This window comes from Podarcis vaucheri (genome assembly GCF_965113315.1).
Source record: "Podarcis vaucheri genome assembly, chromosome: 5".
Taxonomy (NCBI): domain Eukaryota; kingdom Metazoa; phylum Chordata; class Lepidosauria; order Squamata; family Lacertidae; genus Podarcis; species Podarcis vaucheri.
Genome location: NC_138763.1, coordinates 69,567,734 through 69,586,541, shown reverse-complemented (window position 1 = coordinate 69,586,541; position 18,808 = coordinate 69,567,734). Strand labels below are relative to the sequence as shown.

The 18,808-nt window shown below is 39.9% G+C and overlaps 1 protein-coding gene across 12 annotated transcripts in view; it reads left to right on the top strand.

Annotated features, from left to right (window-relative positions):
- The window catches only part of PCDH15 (protocadherin related 15), a 659,401-nt gene that overhangs the window by 300,131 nt on the left and 340,462 nt on the right, over positions 1-18,808 (top strand). The window contains exon 1 of one of the 12 annotated variants that reach the window (XM_082222008.1): positions 1,719-1,820. The exons of 9 other annotated variants lie outside the window; for them this stretch is intronic. The gene's annotated coding sequence lies outside the window, so the exon portion shown is untranslated. Of the gene's footprint in view, positions 1-1,718; positions 1,821-1,867; positions 2,050-2,107; positions 2,127-18,808 lie in introns of those variants that run through there. 2 more of the 12 variants (XM_082222009.1, XM_082222010.1) reach the window with 2 other exon arrangements.

Here is an 18,808-nt window from a genome sequence, read left to right as displayed (position 1 = left end):
TATCTCTGTGTTTTAAGTCAGTTGTCCAAACTTAGCTTCAATAATAATATGACAAAGTGGCATTATGCAAACTGCTGTTTGAAACCAAGGTGCTCCTAAGATTCCATTACTCTCAAAGATACAGTAACATAGATCAGCATGAGGTGACTGCATAATAGGAGAGAGAAGGCGGCATGGAAATGGGGGGTGATCTGTGTGCAAGGTAGAGTTGACAAAGGTAAGGAGGAAGGTGGAGGGGGAAAGGGAGTGAAGGTGAAAATGGACATGGCCAAGGGGACATTGGGAATGGGGTTGAAGATGAAAGCAGAGGCATGAAAAGGTCTAAATAATAGGAGAGGACAGTGGCTCCATAACTGGGCAGAAGGTGAAAGGGGTGCTGCTTGGTTGCATTGTGTGGGTCTGTAAAGATGCAAGTGGTTATCATGGTTTGTGCCCAAGGGAATGACAGAAGGCATGGCCATGGGGAGAAGGTGAAAATGGGGGTGCAGGATAGAAGAAAGAAGTCTGGTTGGGGAGATGAACAGTGAGCTTAGTAGTTGCATGGGGTGTGAAGGGAAGCTCATGGTAGTTCGTTTGTGTGGGCTAGGAGGGGCTGGTGAGTAGAGTAAGCAGGGATGCAGCCCCTAGTATGTTCACTAGATTCTCTCTCTCTCTCTCTCTCTCTCTCTCCAATTAAAACTTCATACTCCCTTCCCAAGGATCAAGGATTCCTGGTGGCTTTGGGAGGCAGCAGAAAGTGAAGGCAACTCAATTTTTCTCTCAAATAGGCATAGGGAAGCAATTAGGGAATGTGTAATCTAGTCTGGCCATTGTATGATCTTATAACCACACAATGCTGAAGAGTATTGCAGGAAGGTTCCTTAAATCGAAAATGGATGTGCATTCTGGATGCTTATACAGTGGTACCTCAGGTTAAGAACTTAATTCATTCTGGAGGTCCGTTCTTAACCTGAAACTGTTCTTAACCTGAAGCACCACTTTAGCTAAAGGGGCCTCCTGCTGCTGCTGCGCTGCCACAGTGCAATTTCTGTTCTCATCCTGAAGCAAAGTTCTTAACCCGAGGTACTATTTCTGGGTTAGCGGAGTCTGTAACCTGAAGCGTCTCTAACCTGAAGTACCACTGTATATAAAATGCATTGATGAAAATTACTAATTAAGATTTTTAGGCAAAAATATTTTCACTGCTAGTTTAGAAAAAGCAAAAAGGGCAATATCTTTTACTCCTCTTTATTTGTTTACCTAATAGATTAAACATAAGGTGGACTTAAGTATCCACTCCTCCAGTGCTGAGAGGCTTTAAACAGATTATTCCTTTCTGGTCAAATGATACATTGTAAATGAACGTAAGCCGCTGTACTCCTTTGTTGCTAATGAAGTGGGAAAAGCAAACAAAGAGCCCCTGGCAAAGGTTGATTGGACACACAGTACATTCAAGGAGCTAGCCCTGATTATCAGTGGGATATCAATTTGTCTTAGGGCTGCAGCACCTGCTACTAATTGCTGGTGAGAGCTCAGTGGTCACTGTATAGTTTACCCCACTCAGCTCTCTCTCTCTCTCTCTCTCTCTCTCTCTCTCTCTCTCTGTGTGTGTGTGTGTCTGTCTGTCTGTCTGTCTGTCTCTCCAGTAGCTGCTGAGAGCAGGACAGCTAATTGCTATTGCTTTAATGCCAGTGAATCAGTGTGCTGAGCTAATAGCTGCAGATAGAGGGCACACAAATTCCTGCTTGGAGTGTATGGCTAGTTACTTGTGATGACTAAAGCGGCTGGAGTGCATAGCAGAACGTGGAAAATGATTTTTTGTGGCTTGCTGATATGAGAAGGTATTTTTTCCCCCAAAAAAATGTTCGCTGTTGTTCAGGCTATGATTGTGATGAATGTTTCTCATGCAAAGAGATTGCTGCGGTTCTTCACTTCACCTTGTTTACCTTGAAAAGAGAAAAAGGAAACCTCGTTCTTATGTGCGAGACACTCACTGTAAACAGGCTTAGCAGGAAAAGAAACTTAATGCACAACCCAGCATTGGCTAAGCATGAAACTTTCAGCTATTCAGTAAGTTGTTTTCCCCCACTTTAAACTGGCATTGATGGTAAACTACCTGAAGAGTGGAGATTCTCTCAAAGAGCGAAGTAATGTATCTAGCTTATGAATCATCTGCTTTGAGGTTTATAGCTGGAAGCCGGCAGTAATGAAGTGGTACTACTAACCATTTATTTTAGATGTTCAGTAGCTTCTCTCACCCTAGAAACTGTCTTCTGCATATTAACTTCTGTAGCATGCCTGCTTTTACTTGTTGTGTTTTGCTTCTTAAAATTATTGTCTGCTCACAATTGCAGTGTAAGCCAGTATATGCTTGCAATTTTCTAGTGTGGTGTTGAAAGCAAGTTACCTTAATTATGGATTTGACTGTTCTGTGTTTTGTTTTTTGTCTGATGGAAATAGTTGAGAGGGCTGTTATCCAGAAAGAAGGGGCTGCATTTTACTTGTTGTCTAATGAGGCACCATTTGATCCATATATTAAGTTAATTGGAAAGCTGTTCAGAGAAAATATATGAGGTTGGTTTATTCATTGCAGCAATAAGCCCTTTGCATGAATACAAAATAGCTGAAGTAATAACTTCTTTGCAGAGTTAGTGTGTTTTACTTGTGGAACATCAGCATACATGTGCTAAACATGTGCACAGTTTTACTTTATATACACCCCAAAATGTGTCCAGCTATGGTGTGAAATTCAGTGTGCACAACAGATATCCGCATTAGTCCTACAATCACTGTTGCTATTTTTGTTTGTTATTATTAAGAGATATAACACTCGACTAATTGGGTCATTCTTAGAAGATACATCTTGCAAGTTTAAGTCTGCACCCATACTTTTCTGATTCTCACAGACAGCTAATTGTTAGAGCCGGTAAGCGAATTTGGCAGGAGGTGAAGTTGATGCTTCTTCTGATAACAAAAGAACAATTAATTTACACACTAGGGAGCATTTTCAGCATTAACAGTGCTGTGGCTAGCCTAACGGTTATAGGGGAAAACCCCAACTTTCTATGTTACTTCCAGTTACTCAGGTCCAGTTATGGGTTCTCTCTCTCTCTCTCATGTTTGAAAGGGTTGTCTTATAGCTGATAAAGTGTTATTTGATGCTTCTATCCGGTTGTGGTGTTACTCTTGTTTCAGCAATATAATCTACCTAGGTTGGAGTCGGAGCCCTATGAAATAAGAGTGCAGTTTAGACAGCGTACTGTTCGGCTTAAAGACAAAGCACCTCTCTCTTTGCTGATGCAGTGATGTGCTTAGGCTGGAATGTTAGCTTCAATCACTTTGCCTCACCAGTTATCCTTGAATGGTAAGAGTGCAGGCTGTAGCAAACTCTGGAATTTCCTCTGTGCTTTATAGTTATCTACTTGTCTTAAATCACTGGTTGGAATAATTGCATTGTCATCTCATGTCATCTTAGCTCAGGTGCAATAGCTTTGCCTGGGGAGCAGTCGCCTGTAAAAATAGTGGCACTGAAGTTCTTAATAATCTTTGAAAAGTATTTTTTTCATATTGGATTATTGATTTGCCCATGTGTGTCTCTAGTATGTTTGTTGAAAATATTAGGTAGTGTTCAGTGCTGAATTAGTAAGTCAGGATCAAGCAATGAAGTTTGTGAACTATACAATAAAGGATACCTTGATCCATCAGTTTGAAGTCTTAGAGCCAAGTGCCAACAGGTGAGCAGATCCAACCACGTGAGAAGAGTTTAGGAGCAAACTCTAGATCAGGCATCCCCAAACTCAGCCCTCCAGATGTTTTGGGACTACAATTCCTATCATCCCTAGCTAACAGGACCAGTGGTCAGGGATGATGGGAATTGTAGTCCCAAAACAGCTGGAGGGCCAAGTTTGGGGATGCCTGCTCTAGATGGATAGCCATGTTAGTTTGTTGCAGCAAAAGTTACAAAGATTCCTGTGGTAGCTTAAAAACAATTTTATTGTGGAACAAATATATCCATAGTTTAGGAAGGAATATGTGTGAGTACTTAAAGTTTAGTATGTTCCCAGTAGCCCAATGCATTCATGATTTCACACTTTCTGCAATATCACAATACAGATTCAAGCTATCCTAGACCTAATTTGCCCATCTGTGCCTAAAGAGGCAGTTGCAGAACTAGCAGTTTTTATTCACAATTAACTAATCATGAATAAATGCTACCTCTTGATTCTGTAACCCGAATCACTAATAGATTAGAATCCCCTTACAATACTTAAAGACACATTCTCAAGATCATATAACAAAGGCCAGTGTATACACTTTAATCTAGCTCTCACTTCTCCCACTTCTATAACAAACCAGATTCAAACTCAGAAAAAAATGATTTTTCTAATTATTTCACTGCACATTTGTATCCTCAACATTATGTTAAACTCTGATCCAGTTTAAATTTGAGTGTTTAATGCATTATTACATTTATATACCTCTTTTCAACCAATAGTTTTCACAACTAAAATGGAAAAAACTTCATTATAATTATTTAAAAACCTATAACTAAAAGTTATCACTTCTGCTTCCGAAATCTGTCTTACATGTGTCCTATACTCCAGTTTCACTACCAAGATACTGTGAGAAAATTATTTTCCATGAATGCTCTTTGCTTTCTAACCCCTGTGAAGTGATCTTGTGAATTCAAGTAGAAAAAGGAGAGCAGAACTGGAATTGAGGTCTCCACCATGCAAGATGAGACCTCACATCCTGTATTGTTAAAATAAGATATTCACACTTCACTGAATTATTTCTGCCAATGCTGTATTTCCTTGCAATGCATAACAATGAAGGCGTGGTGAAGAATGCATTTGATTTGGTGCATTCTTGTGTTCATTTTGTGCTAGTTTCTTCTTGCCATCCAAATTGTGATCAAAAGTCAAGATACATTATGCCTCCCTGTGGAAATCAAGTTCACTATGCAGAAGTAAAGTTACATTTTTAAGTGATCCCCTTGTATCATCCTGTCCAAATGGCAGGAACTTCCATGACTCTTCTGTTCCTCCAGAGGCAAATATAAGTTCAGAGATTACAGTTCCCTTGCTCCCAAGGATCAGAAACTTATGTACTATGAACTAGTTCAGGGCATGGACCCCAGGGCTTTTTTTTTTTTTTAAGGCAGGCTGTGTGGGGAGGGGACTTTCTATACTTCCTTTCCATGTTCAGGATTTTAAAACCACAAAATGTTAAAATAAAAAATTGGAAATGCTTTGGGGCATTAAAAAAGTTGGAAATGCTTTTCAGTAATTATTAGCCCAGTGTATATGCTGTGATTAGTTTTCCAAGCAATCCTTACATGTATGGTGTGAAGCTCTGAAGAGAACAGCGGCTCCTAACTTGGTTGTTGAAATTTAAACATGCCTTCAGCATGTGGCAATTGATGGAAATCAGGATGCTCATCTGATTTGGACTGCCAGAAATAAATTGGCTGTGTTGTACTCAGGTACTGCAAAAAGGGAATTCAGGGTGTGACATTAGAGGCCACAACTGAAATTTCACCATACATGTTACAAATTGTCAACAAAAATGGCAGCATGCTAGCAAGCTTCCATATTGCTAGTGACTGCAGATGTATAATGGATTTTTTTTACTTATGAAGTTTTCTGCAGTAATTAAATGTTTCTTATTAAAGGGTAGGCTGACATTTTGATAAGGTGAGGTTGTGTGGACACGATATATATTTTAAAAATCTTCAATGCATGAGCATTGCTAGTTGCACAATAAAATCCAGACTTTGAGAATCCTAAGGATAGATTCTTACAGTGATGTGAATTCTGCTACACAATTTTCCTTTGAGCTGAAAATTTCAGAAAGTTTGCAATAATTCCCCTCTGAGGAGTCTATTCATGTGTTAAATGTTACTAACCCTTTTATACATTTATCTTCTCAATGAGTGGATCTACTTGCAAGAGTTGTGTAATATCAGACAAAGGAACCTATCTACTTCTGTGTGCCCAGAGTACTCCTTACTGAGAAATCTTTTTTGAGGAAGTTGAATTGTAAGATTCTTACATTGCTCAGCTAAGTAGCACAACTTAATGTGCAACAGAGTGGTGAAGCTAATATATGAACTGGCTCTTTAAAAGTTACAAAAACTCCACTGTGAATTGGTTTATTGTGTTTAGCAAGCTGTAGAAATTCTTCATGTGTCAAAATTTTATAAAACTAAACTTTAATCTTAAAATAACTTGATGTATGAACATTTGCTTTTAAAAGACCTCATTATCTAATAATATTATCTAGAGAAAACTAATGCCTTAGTGTCTACAGGCAGTATCATTTATCGATTTCCATCTGTTCATAGTTATTCAAGTATATGATTGTTCCAGCGGGTTTTAAATTAACATAAATCATTTAGCCAGCGCTGTAACAACTTTACTAGCTTGGCTGATCTAATTATTTTATTATCCATTTGCATTGTGCTTGTGTTTAGTAACTTCGGAAACAAATTGTTCCCTATTTGAAGTTTGCTCCAGTTCGTAACTTGTATATGTTAATCTTGGCTACTGATTGCACAAGATAATGATGTTTTTAATTATCTCAACCTTCTGTGGGCAAATGATCCCTCGGCCAGAATCCAGAGCCCTCTTGGCTCTGATGTTCACATAATGCTCAGCACAAACACAGACTGCCCTCCTCACTGGACTCCCTGACTTTGAAATGAATGGAGCACCCTTTGCTTGTACAGAGGTTCAAGAGGTTGGAGCTGCTGAAGTTGCATTTAGCAGTAGAACCAGTGTGGTGTATAGAGCATTGGACTGGGATTAATGAGAGCTGCTTTCAAATCCCTACTCCATCATGAAGCTCACTAGCTGATCTTGCACTGGTCACTGTCTGTCAACCTAGCTCTACATCACATAATTGTTTTAAGAGCAGGGAAGAACTTTGTATGGCACTTTCAGCTCCTTGGTGGAAGGCCAGGATTGAAACGAATACATAAATAAATAAGATAGTGTGAACGTAAGCAGTCCATGATGAATGGCAAACTTGCATCTATAAGGGGCTTTAGCCTGTGATGCTTAGGAGGGCTTCAAGCAGCTTCATTGTGAGATATTTGTATGTGTTTGCTGGTTAGTGGAAGATTCTGATTTATTTATTTATTTACTTATTGCACGGCACATTGAATGATGCTTTTTGAGCATTTGTAGTGACAACCCAAAACCCAAATTCTGTGTGGATGTTGCCATAGCTATTCCCTCAGGATTGAAAAGGGCAGCATGCACAGGCATTTTATATGGCTACCCACACTTAAAGAAGTTGTATGACTTGGCCTCAGTAGTATATAACCCCTTTGTTGTATACTTCATTTGTTATTGAAACTGCATTTCCCCGAGTTCCATTTTCTTCACTAACACCAATGTATCACGTAGGAAACATAATCATTCAGCAAATGTAGTAAGAAAAGACACCTAGAGATAAATTCATTGGGAAACCCACTGCAATGGGCTTTTGCTGATGGCTGCAGTTCATTTGAACGTTATGGCTTCCATGTTCTTCCTTCGTGGGATGAAAAATACATCCTATAAGTTGCCATTCTAGCACATTCTAAAATAAATTTGCTTCTTGTCTTCTGAACGAATCCTTCTGGCAGTCTTTTGAGTTGTTGAAAGGATAATCTCTTAAGTTAAGGTGGTGAGTAGGGTTAGGCAGAATAGAGAAACACACTCAGAATTGAATTGTCAATTAGAAGTGACTTCCCACTGGATATGAATGTTCTATTGCTGAGAGATGTGTGATTTCTATTATTTAGAAGTTTCTTTCATTTCTGTATTCAGTGAAAGGAAAGCTTGAGCATGGCCAGTAGAATTAATAACAGCTTCCTGTGTAAAGGAAGACAGCCATGTACTTAATGAAGTGCATCATTCTAATAGCAAGTCCTCCTAATGAATGCTTTCCCTGTTGTTTTAGAAAGGAGCCAGAGTGACACTTCTCTGATTCTGGATCACTGAATCCGTATGGAAGCACAATTTGTTTGTCTGAGAAGAGTCTCCTTTAATTTTATTTTAACATTCAGGATGCAAGTCTATTACTTACTTTACATTTCACATTTGGTGTGCTAGTGCGGGGTGTTACATTTTTAGCCATATAATTATTTGCTATTACAGTCAAAACTTGATGAGATCATATCAACTAAGAGCTCAATGGAAGAAAAACATAACCCTCACTAAAGATGCCTGGAATAATGATAAAAGCACTGAGATCTGATACATTTGTTTTTCAGTGTTTATTTCCTGTGTACTTTTTAAACAAAAAACATTTATGATAACAGCTGATATAAGTATGTTAATGGCTGCAGAATAATATCTCCTTGAAATATGAACAGATGAGTTTCAAATTAAGTGCAAAATGATATGCACTCACATAGTCCACATGATGTACTCTAAAGTGGCTGAAATTGCCAGGAAAAGAAATCTTGGGGTTGGTAGTAGAAAAGGTAAATTCACTCTTAGGAAAGGTTTTGTAAATAATACATGGTTGAATTAATTGCAATATTATTTTATGACTTTTAAAAAAAATCAAGCTTTTTCATAAGATAAAAAAATCCAATCTAAATAAAACACAAAAACAGAAATAAAAGAAAAAATACAGACTCCTCTCTCAAAGGTAGCTCTTAACTCTTATCTCACATAGAAGGTGATGGACCCTCCCAGCTCTCACCTGGGAGCTTTTCTTTCTTCTCCCAGTCTCTCACCCTGAGAGGACTTTCCTTCCCTGTGTCTCACTCAAGGTCCTTCCACCAACCATCCACCACCTTCATGTGGTTGTAATCCTTTGACCCCAAAATGGACCAGAGCAGAGGACACAAAGGAAGACAAAAAATATACAGAAAAAAAGCAGAATATCCGTCCGTTACATAGAGAAATAATTTACTGTAGAATGACATCCAGATGATCTACCTTCTGTTAGGCAATATTTCCCCAATCTTGCAACCCAAATGTTTAAGATTAATTCATTTTTCTTTTCAGTCCAAATGGGGTTCTCTAATTATTGTTATTAGCTCAACCATTTCACCCTCCTGTTCTGGCAATCATTTATCTATATTATTCTCCGTAGTCTCTGCATTCTCTTTGATCCCACTTTCCATTTCATTCTTCTCTGGTCTGCTTTCATTCTCCATTTCATCAGTCTTAGATCTAATCAGTTTTATTTACTCATCAAACATTTGTCGAAGGGTGCCAACAGTCAGTGGAATGCCCAGCAATATACTTGTCTTTCTGAATGTTCTTGATCTTATTAACAATTCCGTATCACTTTATCACCCATCTCCACTTTAAGATCTTCACATCATTCTCTTTTCAAATCACATTCCTTTCCTATGGAGGAAAAATGAAGTGGCAAAGTTACTTTCAATTTCCAAGCAACACTTTTATTGAGAAAACAGAGAATTAAAAATGAAGAAGATAAAAATTCTTAGCACTCAGAACTCCCAACAGGGCTCTTATGTGGCTTTTGGGCAAAATGTTGATGCTTCTGCTCATGCGTCATTCACCCACATCAGCTTCTCAGTCTTCAGATGTAGAATATGGCTTTTTCGGAGCATCAGAGGTTAATTCTCTGTTCACTTATCTCCAGAGTGATTTTGATAGCCAAGATCAGGCATAGGCAAACTCGGTCCTCCAGATGTTTTGGGACTACAACTCCCATCCTCCCTAGCTAGCAGGACCAGTGGTCAGGGATGCTGGGAGTTGTAGTCCCAAAACATCTGGAGGGCCGAGTTTGCCTATGCCTGGCCAAGATTTATGCCTGGGTATCATCAGTCTCCACATCATTATCTCCACCAGCAGCCTGATGACAAAAGACATTCAGTCTACCATGTTCCTCCCCTGAAAGCCTGTGATTTTATAAGACTAAAAGGGTGGGATGTGCTGGGTTTTACAGTGTTCTTAGATCTGGAGTTTGTGATGTTAAGAAACCTCCTCATGTTTTGTCTTACGAAGATTGTAAAAAAGGGGAACAAAGTGTAAGTCGCATGGTGTTTATCAGATGAAATATCACCCTTACACAAATCAGTCCTGTATTGAATTTGAATGCTCACTTATATTTACATTTACTTAGTGACCTATAGTTTTAGCTTTTAGTAGACTTTGCTAATAACACATTTATTTTTCAGTATCTTTTGATGTTGAAGAAGTGCTGAAGATTAGAATTGCTTTTGGGCCTTATATTCAAACAGTCAGCTAGCTGTTGCACTTACTAAAATTATTCTTAGTGGCCTTCTAAGTTAAACACTTTTATTCACTTACTAATTGGATGAACAGCATCTAATCAAAGAGACAAGACCTTCTAAAGGCTGAAAAAGAAGCATAGTGGCTTCAGCTTACCTATTGGTTAGGGCCTGTTAAGTTTACTGTGTACTGGGAAATACACTGGGAAATTGATACCTACATTGACTTCCACATATTGAACTAGAATGAAATGGACATCCATTTCCCACCTTACACATTCTGGTCATACATTTTCCTATACAAAGAAGCTAATATATAGCAAACATAAGTCTGGGAATCCCTGCCACCATTTCACCACTGTAAAGTGATGAATGACAGAGATAGGCAGTTTGGAGGAGAGAAGTGGCAAGGTATGATATGCTTAACCCTTTCTGCACCACTATATTACTGAAATGCTACTGATAGTCATTTTTCTTTTATATATGGTTTCCAGGTGATTTGACTGCATCAAATGGAGAAAAGTACTTAGCGACTTCTCTGCTATTTCACAAGTCTTGCCACTTTGGCTTGGTTCTGTACCTGTTTGCCACTAGACCGGGGATGGCTTTTTAAATATTTTTTTTTAGGCTGAAGACGGCACTGATCTATGGCCGACCTTTAACCAGGGTTGGGGAGAATGTAAAAGTAGATGTGGTCAATGTGTAAAAGTGGGTGGAGTGAGAACTACAGTTCACAATGTTGCCTTCCAAAATGCAACCCCTGGGACCAGTCTGTAAATTTAATAATTATCCCCTTTTGAATTAGTAAATGGACAAATGTGTAGGTGCTTGGGGGACCACCAATTTCTTTTTAGACATAATGGACCCATGTAAGCAGTCAATTAAAGTAATGAGGGGGGGGTTTACAATAAAGCCACAATAAACCCTTGAGGGGCTGGATAAAGGTTCCCCTACCAACTAGTTCCATTTTGTCATCTTGAAGAATCATATACAGTAGTTGCATCAGTGTCAACTTTCATGCATTTCATATAAGTGAATATAGCGAAATCAGGGTATTGGAATTTACTTTTAGATGTGAGTTAGTGCTGCATCTAAGCATACTTGCAGTTTGTGGAAATTGGGTCACTTTATAGCTTTATAGGTTGGCTGATGGTTACTTTCTCAGTTTTGTTTTTGTTTTTAAAGTAGATTATGTGGCTTTCCTCCAGACATCAGTTCTGGGACCTGGGTGAAAGAATTCCTGTGTGTGGTCCCATTGGGCATCCTTTCTGATTAGCTGCAGGTAATGTAGGTACAAAGGATGCTGGATAGCACATTACCCACTACAACGGTAAAAGAAAATGTGGGGAAAATAACTCTTGGCCACCTCACAAAACCATAAGGTAACCATAACTTGCACATCCTGAGAATTCATGCACACACAACAACTATATTCCTGAAAAGGCTGGGCATACTGCTTATCTCCACCTTCTCCTGCTCTCTAGATTTATATTTATATGTAATATGTAAGGTATATATAATATGCAAGATATAACTGTGGAGGCTGTTGTAGGTTGTGCAACTGGTACAAAATGGCAACCAATAAACACCGTTGTGCAACAGATGTTTGGTGGCAGATCACTATGTTCTGTGGACATTTCTAAGTTAATTTCTCATGACCTAAAATTAATTCATATTTTCATTTTACCTGACCAGCAAACAGCCTTTGGGGGGAAAAAATACTATTCTCCTTGCTCTTTTTGAAGATAATACTATAGATTTATGTTTTGTAGGAAATACCTTTATGTCTTTAACAATACATTGTTAATAATGGCGGCACTTAAGATGATCTTAAAATGATGTACTCAATATACCTAGCTAGGCATGTGTATGTGTGTACATATACGCACACACAGGGACACACACACCATATGTCATAGACATTAATCTATTGGAGTTTAATTGGATTTTCTCCCTAAAGTCTGATCACATCATCTTCACAACGGGGAGGTTGTACTTTTCGCATTTATAAAAACCCACTCCACTGTGATTTGTATGGCTTACTCATGGCAAGATTATATTTAAAATGTTTGTGCTCAGTGGTCACATGCTTTAAGCCAAACTTCTAATTACTGGCAGTTTTTGTCCTTCCCTCGCAAGTTTTAAAGTCCACTGTGAGTGTTTAAACAGCTCACTTGGTGTAGTTCTATGAGAGGTGGTGCTCTTCAAATGGATTTGTGATTCTTCTGTACATGTACATGGCATATGGAGGGAAATGTAAGGACTCGGCAACCCCCTGCATGGCATACCATCACTGCCACTCTGGTCATCTGCCAACCTGCTGGCTTCTACTGGTGTCTGTCTAGCTGGAAGGAAGCCAGGCAGTACTTCTGAGCTGCCACTGTGGGTGAGACTGGCACTGCATGGAGGTGTTGTTCCAAGCCCTGTTTGGACAGGATGAGACAGGCAGGCAGTCACAGTCTTTCAATTTAAACACATACACACATGTCCTATATACACAGCCATGCATGTACCTAATGTTCAGTTATTATAAAACCACAAGTGCAGCACTCTGTTGTTGGCTACCCTGACCAGGAGGGACTGGATTCCATTGTTTTTGCTTGACTGCAAGGAATGGATGAATCTTGTCAATTTCAGTTTTTCTGAGTTTCTTTTTAGTTCTTCACATTTTTCAGCAATTTTTTATTTTTTTAAAAAAATCCCTCACAAGTGTTTGTCAGTATTTTAGTGAGAATTTTTCCTAACAGACACATTTTTTTTTTTTGCAAGCTATCTTTCCTAATATAATGCATGTTGGTATTTTATGAATTTTCTGCAAACTTTCTTCTGATATGAGCACTTTTGTACATATTGTTTGACTGGAAAATTTGGAGAAGTGCAGATTTTGAAGAGTACTTGATTTTCAGTTCAGAAAGGGTACAGATTGGGGACTGTCCCATTATAGCACAAAGTGGATTCCTACAGTCCCCATCCCCACTGACTATATTCACTACTTCTTCCCACTTCTACTCCTTTTCTCCATAGGGAGAGGGGGGGCATTCTTCAATGTTCTCTCTCCTTCCTCCACCAGCCTTTTCATCAGGGGTCTCTGTTGCCTGCTTGACGAACCTTTCCAGGTGCCTCTGTCCCATATCTGCCATATGACAGAAGAACAGGGCCAAGAGTATAGTCTCTATTCACTTTCCTTTTTCATTGGAGAAACATATAAAGTGGACTTTAGCTGCATCTCATTTCAGCTACTGTAACATGCTCTACAAAAGGCTGCATTTTGTACATCAAAAGTTTGTACAGCATGTGCTTTCTCATAGCTATACCCTGGTTAGCAGTCTGGCTGTAGAATGCTGAATCGGTGAAGTTTCTGTACCCCCTTCAAGGAGCATTATGGCCCTGGCTATGGCCTATAAAGCCCTAAACACCTAAACTACCTAAAATATAGCCTTCTTCTATACAAGTCTGCCTGGGCTTTTATGTCTGTGGGAGAGGCTCTCTGTGGTGTTCAACAAACATCAGAGGAACATTTGATGGGATCTGAAGATCTGGAACTCCTTGCCAGGGGAAGTCTGGTTTGCCCTTTTTCTGGTGACCTTCTGTTGACAACAGAACACCTGTCCTGTATGCAGAATGTTCCAGGTTCAATCCCTGGCATCTCCAGGTAGGGCTGGGAGAGATTCCCACCTGACGCCCTGGAGACTCACTCTGAGTCAATGTAGACAGGACTGAGCCTGATGGACCTATGGTGTAATTAAGTAGAAGACAGCTTCCTGAGACAGGTGTTTGGCCTTCCAGGTTGACTTGTTTTATTGCCACAGTGTGTGTAGTAATCTATTTTAATTGACCGGGATTTTATTGGATGCGTCTTATATGCTCTATTTTTATGATGTTGTTGGTTATTGTTTTGTATTGATCCCTGTTAGCTGCCTTGGACACCATCTGGTGGAAAGGTGGTGTTTAAATTACGGTAAACTAAATGAAATAAATATAACCATATATTTAATTCAATGAAATAAAAGGCTGTAACTCAGTGTTTACCTGATTTACATGACTGTTGACATATTTTCTGGTGCGTAAGGCAGAAGAGAAAATGGTGCCCACCACCACTCCGGTTGTACACAAGACTGGCCAACTGTAGACAGAAACTCCCATGAGCGCTTCTCCGTGGGAGTAGAAATACAATCAGTGTAAATAATATAGCAATCTGTTGTCGTTTCATGAAGCTGCCTAAAGCCCAGGTCTTGAAATTCTATATGGAATGAATAATAGCACGATGTAAATAGCATTTTCCTTGCGTTAGTTAAGTCTCTCTGATTTGTGTTTATGTATAGCGTGAATCACTGACACATTATGTTGCCATTAATATATCCTCTCCTGCCCTTTAACACACATATAAAGGCTAAACAGGCCACAGTGATCAGGGGAAAATATGTTTGAAAGATTGTGCAACTGTTTAATTTATGAGGGGTTAGTCAAAACACAGCTCACGTGAGGACAGCCTCAGGTGGGCCTCTTTCAATTCAATTCAATTCAATTCAATTCAATTCAAAATCCTTTATTAGGCCTCTTTCTTAGTTGGTAGGCCCATCTGTTGGGAAGAAGCAAGGGGGCAACAGTGATTTTCCAAGCATTGAGAAAATACAGTACCTGGATTTTTTCTGTAGTCCCCCCCCCACTGCATCTGTCTCTTTTCTTTCTAATTTGTAAGCACTTGTGTCAAAAAACCTTTCACTGGTGGTCAGAGATGTGTGTGGAGAAATTACTAGTAAGGATAAGTTGCTGCCTCTGTTCATTTACAACATTTTAACCGTTTTCTGTATGAATGTGGTTGAAACTCTCAGGTCCTCCCTTTCAATGATACATTGAATGTATCCATTCTTCTTTATCCTCTCTGACTTGATGCGGCTATTAGAGTTAGGCTGACCGATTCTACTGAGGTTCAAAGGTCTGGCTCAATCTTGCTTTTCAAGCAGTAGAAGTGGGAAAGCTTAGATTAGATCAAGGTTAGCATGGCTGAGTGACACTTGGATTTAAAAGAAAAATTTTTTTGACTGTTACAGAAAGCTTAAAAACCAAAGACTGTTTCAGATATTCCTGGGTAAAAAGTAATTTATTTTGAGTTTGTGGCATTTCAAAGATCACAGATTTGTTATTCACTGGCACATCCAGCTGAAGCTACACAAGAGGAGCAAGAAAAGAGCTCTTTGATCTCATAGTACTCGGGGTTTATTTGGCTTGCTTGTTTTTATAGTTTATTGGGCAGAGCTGCCTCTTCTTTTTCGCCCTGAAAAACCATGGTTTCGTCTCCAAATTTGTCTTGAATCAGTTGCCCATTAATTACAGAACTCAGTAATTTTTGGAAGGTAGGATAATTCTTGTGTTTGACTGTGTACAAAGAATGCAAAAGATAATATAATGCACTTTCATCATGGTTTCTAGGTGAGAAGGCAGGTACATTTTCATTTTCAGGGCATTTCCAGCCTCGGTTCCAATAACAACCATCATGATAAGTTAAGGCTAGCTTAGAAGACCACCCATGAAAGTGCCCTGTGGTTAGGTTCCATACAGATGTCTACCCACCAGGTCATTCTCTAGGCTTCCTGACTGCTTGCCACCCCCCCCCCTGTAATTTTCCTGCAGTGCTCTAGAATTTCTAGATGTTCTGGGGCATTGTGGAAAAATTAAAAATGACGAGTGGCTTCTTAGCTGCTGCCACTATAATCCCACAGCCAAGAGACCAAGCAGGTGGGAGAGCCAAACAGCAGCACTGGTGAGCCCTGCCAGAATGTGTGGTCTTTGGCAGCTGGCTGAGGGTGCTGGATGATGTTGCCAGCCCTCTAAGAAACTTTAGTGACTGAACAGAATAGACCATGGAGATGTTTGAGAAGAGACTCTGCTCTCCATGATATTGGACAAATATATATATATATATATATATATATATATATATATATATATATATATATATTTGCTTTCATAGATTTTCACGGGTACAGGAATGCAGGTTTTGGTGTCTTCGGGTGTCTTCCCGTGTAAGAGTCGGGGTGTCTGTGCGACGTTTCGACGAGGTCTCACTCGTCATCTTCAGGCTGGTGCTTACGGCTTCTTGTTACTGGAACAGAGCAGAGTCTGGTGTTTGAGTTCCTATAAATACTGTTGAGGGGTGTGGTGTATAGCCTCCAACGTTCTGGGCAAAGAGTTTTTCTGAGAAGATGGCTGTGCTGCATTTAGTTGTGCTCTGGCTTGGCTTCGTGTATAGGGGCGAGCTATGGTTTTGTGCCTTGTGCCAGCCAGATCTGTGTAGGGATTGCAGGGGGGTGCAGCATCCGGAGGTGCCACTATAGTTTGGCTACTGGATGGAGTCTGTAATATGTCTGTGGAGAGGGTCTGGGTTTGGGTCTGGCTGGCACAAGGCACAAAACCATAGCTCGCCCCTATACACGAAGCCAAGCCAGAGCACAACTAAATGCAGCACAGCCATCTTCTCAGAAAAACTCTTCACAAGCTCAAGAGGTCAAGACACGAAAGCTTTAGCAACTAATCTACACTTAATGACCCACCCAGTGATATTCTGAATATCACTCATGAAATCACCCAAGATATCCCTCAAGTAATTAAGGAACAAAAGAAGAAAAGGCACACTAATCTAGGAACTTCCTCTTTGCCCAGAACGTTGGAGGCTATACACCACACCCCTCAACAGTATTTATAGGAACTCAAACACCAGACTCTGCTCTGTTCCAGTAACAAGAAGCCGTAAGCACCAGCCTGAAGATGACGAGTGAGACCTCGTCGAAACGTCGCACAGACACCCCGACTCTTACACGGGAAGACACCCGAAGACACCAAAACCTGCATATATATATATATATATATATATATATATATATATATATATATATATATGTATGTATATATATATTCCCTCTGTTGTCTGTAGCTACTCCTACACTCAAGCTTCTGACTGTGGTTCTACGTTTGAAAAATCACAAACAAGCTTCCGAATTCACAGCTGGACACAATCCAGTGGGCATTGGGTAAAGAGCTACCCAGCAGTTCAGATCTTTGGAAGGAGCTTAGTTGGATTAGGACATGGAAATATTTGATCAGAATTGTCTTCTCTTCGGAAATCTGTTTCTTTGCCTGTTCCTTTCTCCCTCTCTGCCTTGCACTGTGGCAACAACCTTGTTTCTATCCATCTTATTGTGGTGCATTTAGAATTATTTTTGAGCAGGCAATAGGAAGTCAACAAGCTGTAATCCATCGTAAGAGGTTAACATTAATTGAGATAAATATAAGAATGTATTTGCTTTTGAGTCACTGTAGTTGTAGAATGGTATATGATGAGTGGCTATGCAGTTGTTCCCTGTGTGTGTTTGTTGATCTATTGAGAATAGGGCACTCCGTCAACTTGAACTTCCAAAGTGAGACTTCATTTATGTTTGCTGTGTACGCTCCCAGTTTGTTCAGGATGAATTTTTGAGATGAGGAAAGACATTTTCCAGAAGTGCAGTCATGTTTCCCTCTCGTAGCAAACACAACAAAGAGCCTTTGCAGCATGCTGAAGGCATCAGCTTTTGTGGACCACAATCCACTGCATAAGAGGCATGAATTCTAATCCTAAATGACAAGAATGTGCACTCAGTGGGGATGTAGAGGAGTGAGGTCAGAGGGAAATGAAATGCAAACTGAGCAGAAAGTGACAATTACCTGAAACCAATTAACAAGGCAGTGATCAACTGATAAGACAGTTGTTTAAAAGGTAAACAAAACTTAGTTTCTGTTTTAGCTACAGGTAATAACTGAAATACATGAACATAAAATTTGCCCACAAGCATTTGTGCACATGCCTAATTCTTTGAATGGGGAAGTTGACTGTTTCTCAGTCCCCAGAGGGTGGGAAGACATGCAGATGTTGGCACTTGCACTGGGGTTGTGAGTTGGAGTTTCCAAACAGACCCTATGGAAGTTCTTGCACCAGTGCCAGTCAGATTAAAACCGAGAGCTAATACTAGAGCTGGCTACTGCACTCCTTCTTGGCTTAGAGCTAGGTCCATGTGCTGGTACTGGTTTTCCCCTCCTAAGTCAATTCATGGTGCTAGTAATGCCCTTTGTTGTACTAAGTGGTTTGCAGCCAGGTTATCTGAAGGACTGTCTACACCCACAAAACCTACCCAGCCTTTGAGATTGGCACTGGAGGGTAGATCACTGGTCTGCCAGTGACAGTTGTTAGATTGACAAGTATCAGGGAAATGATATTGTCTGTGGTGACCCTCATCTTTGGAATACCTTCCCTGGGAAAATATGTGTGTATGTTTGCCCAATATAAGTGTCTTTCTTTGTTGGCCTAAAGTCTGTAATGCCTTAAGTAATGCCAATAACTTGTTTGGACTCTGTATAAGTAACTTTTTAATTTGCTGCAATTTTTCATGTTTTATTCTAGGTTTTTTTATTCATATACAGTGGACACTTGGGTTGCGAACATGATCCATGCGGGATGCATGTTCGCAACCTGCAGCATTCACAACCCACAGTGGCGCGTCTGCGCACGCGCAGGTTGTGATTTGGTCTTCTGCACATGCACAAAGCGCGATTTAGTGCTTCTGCGCATGTGCGACCCTCGAAACCCAG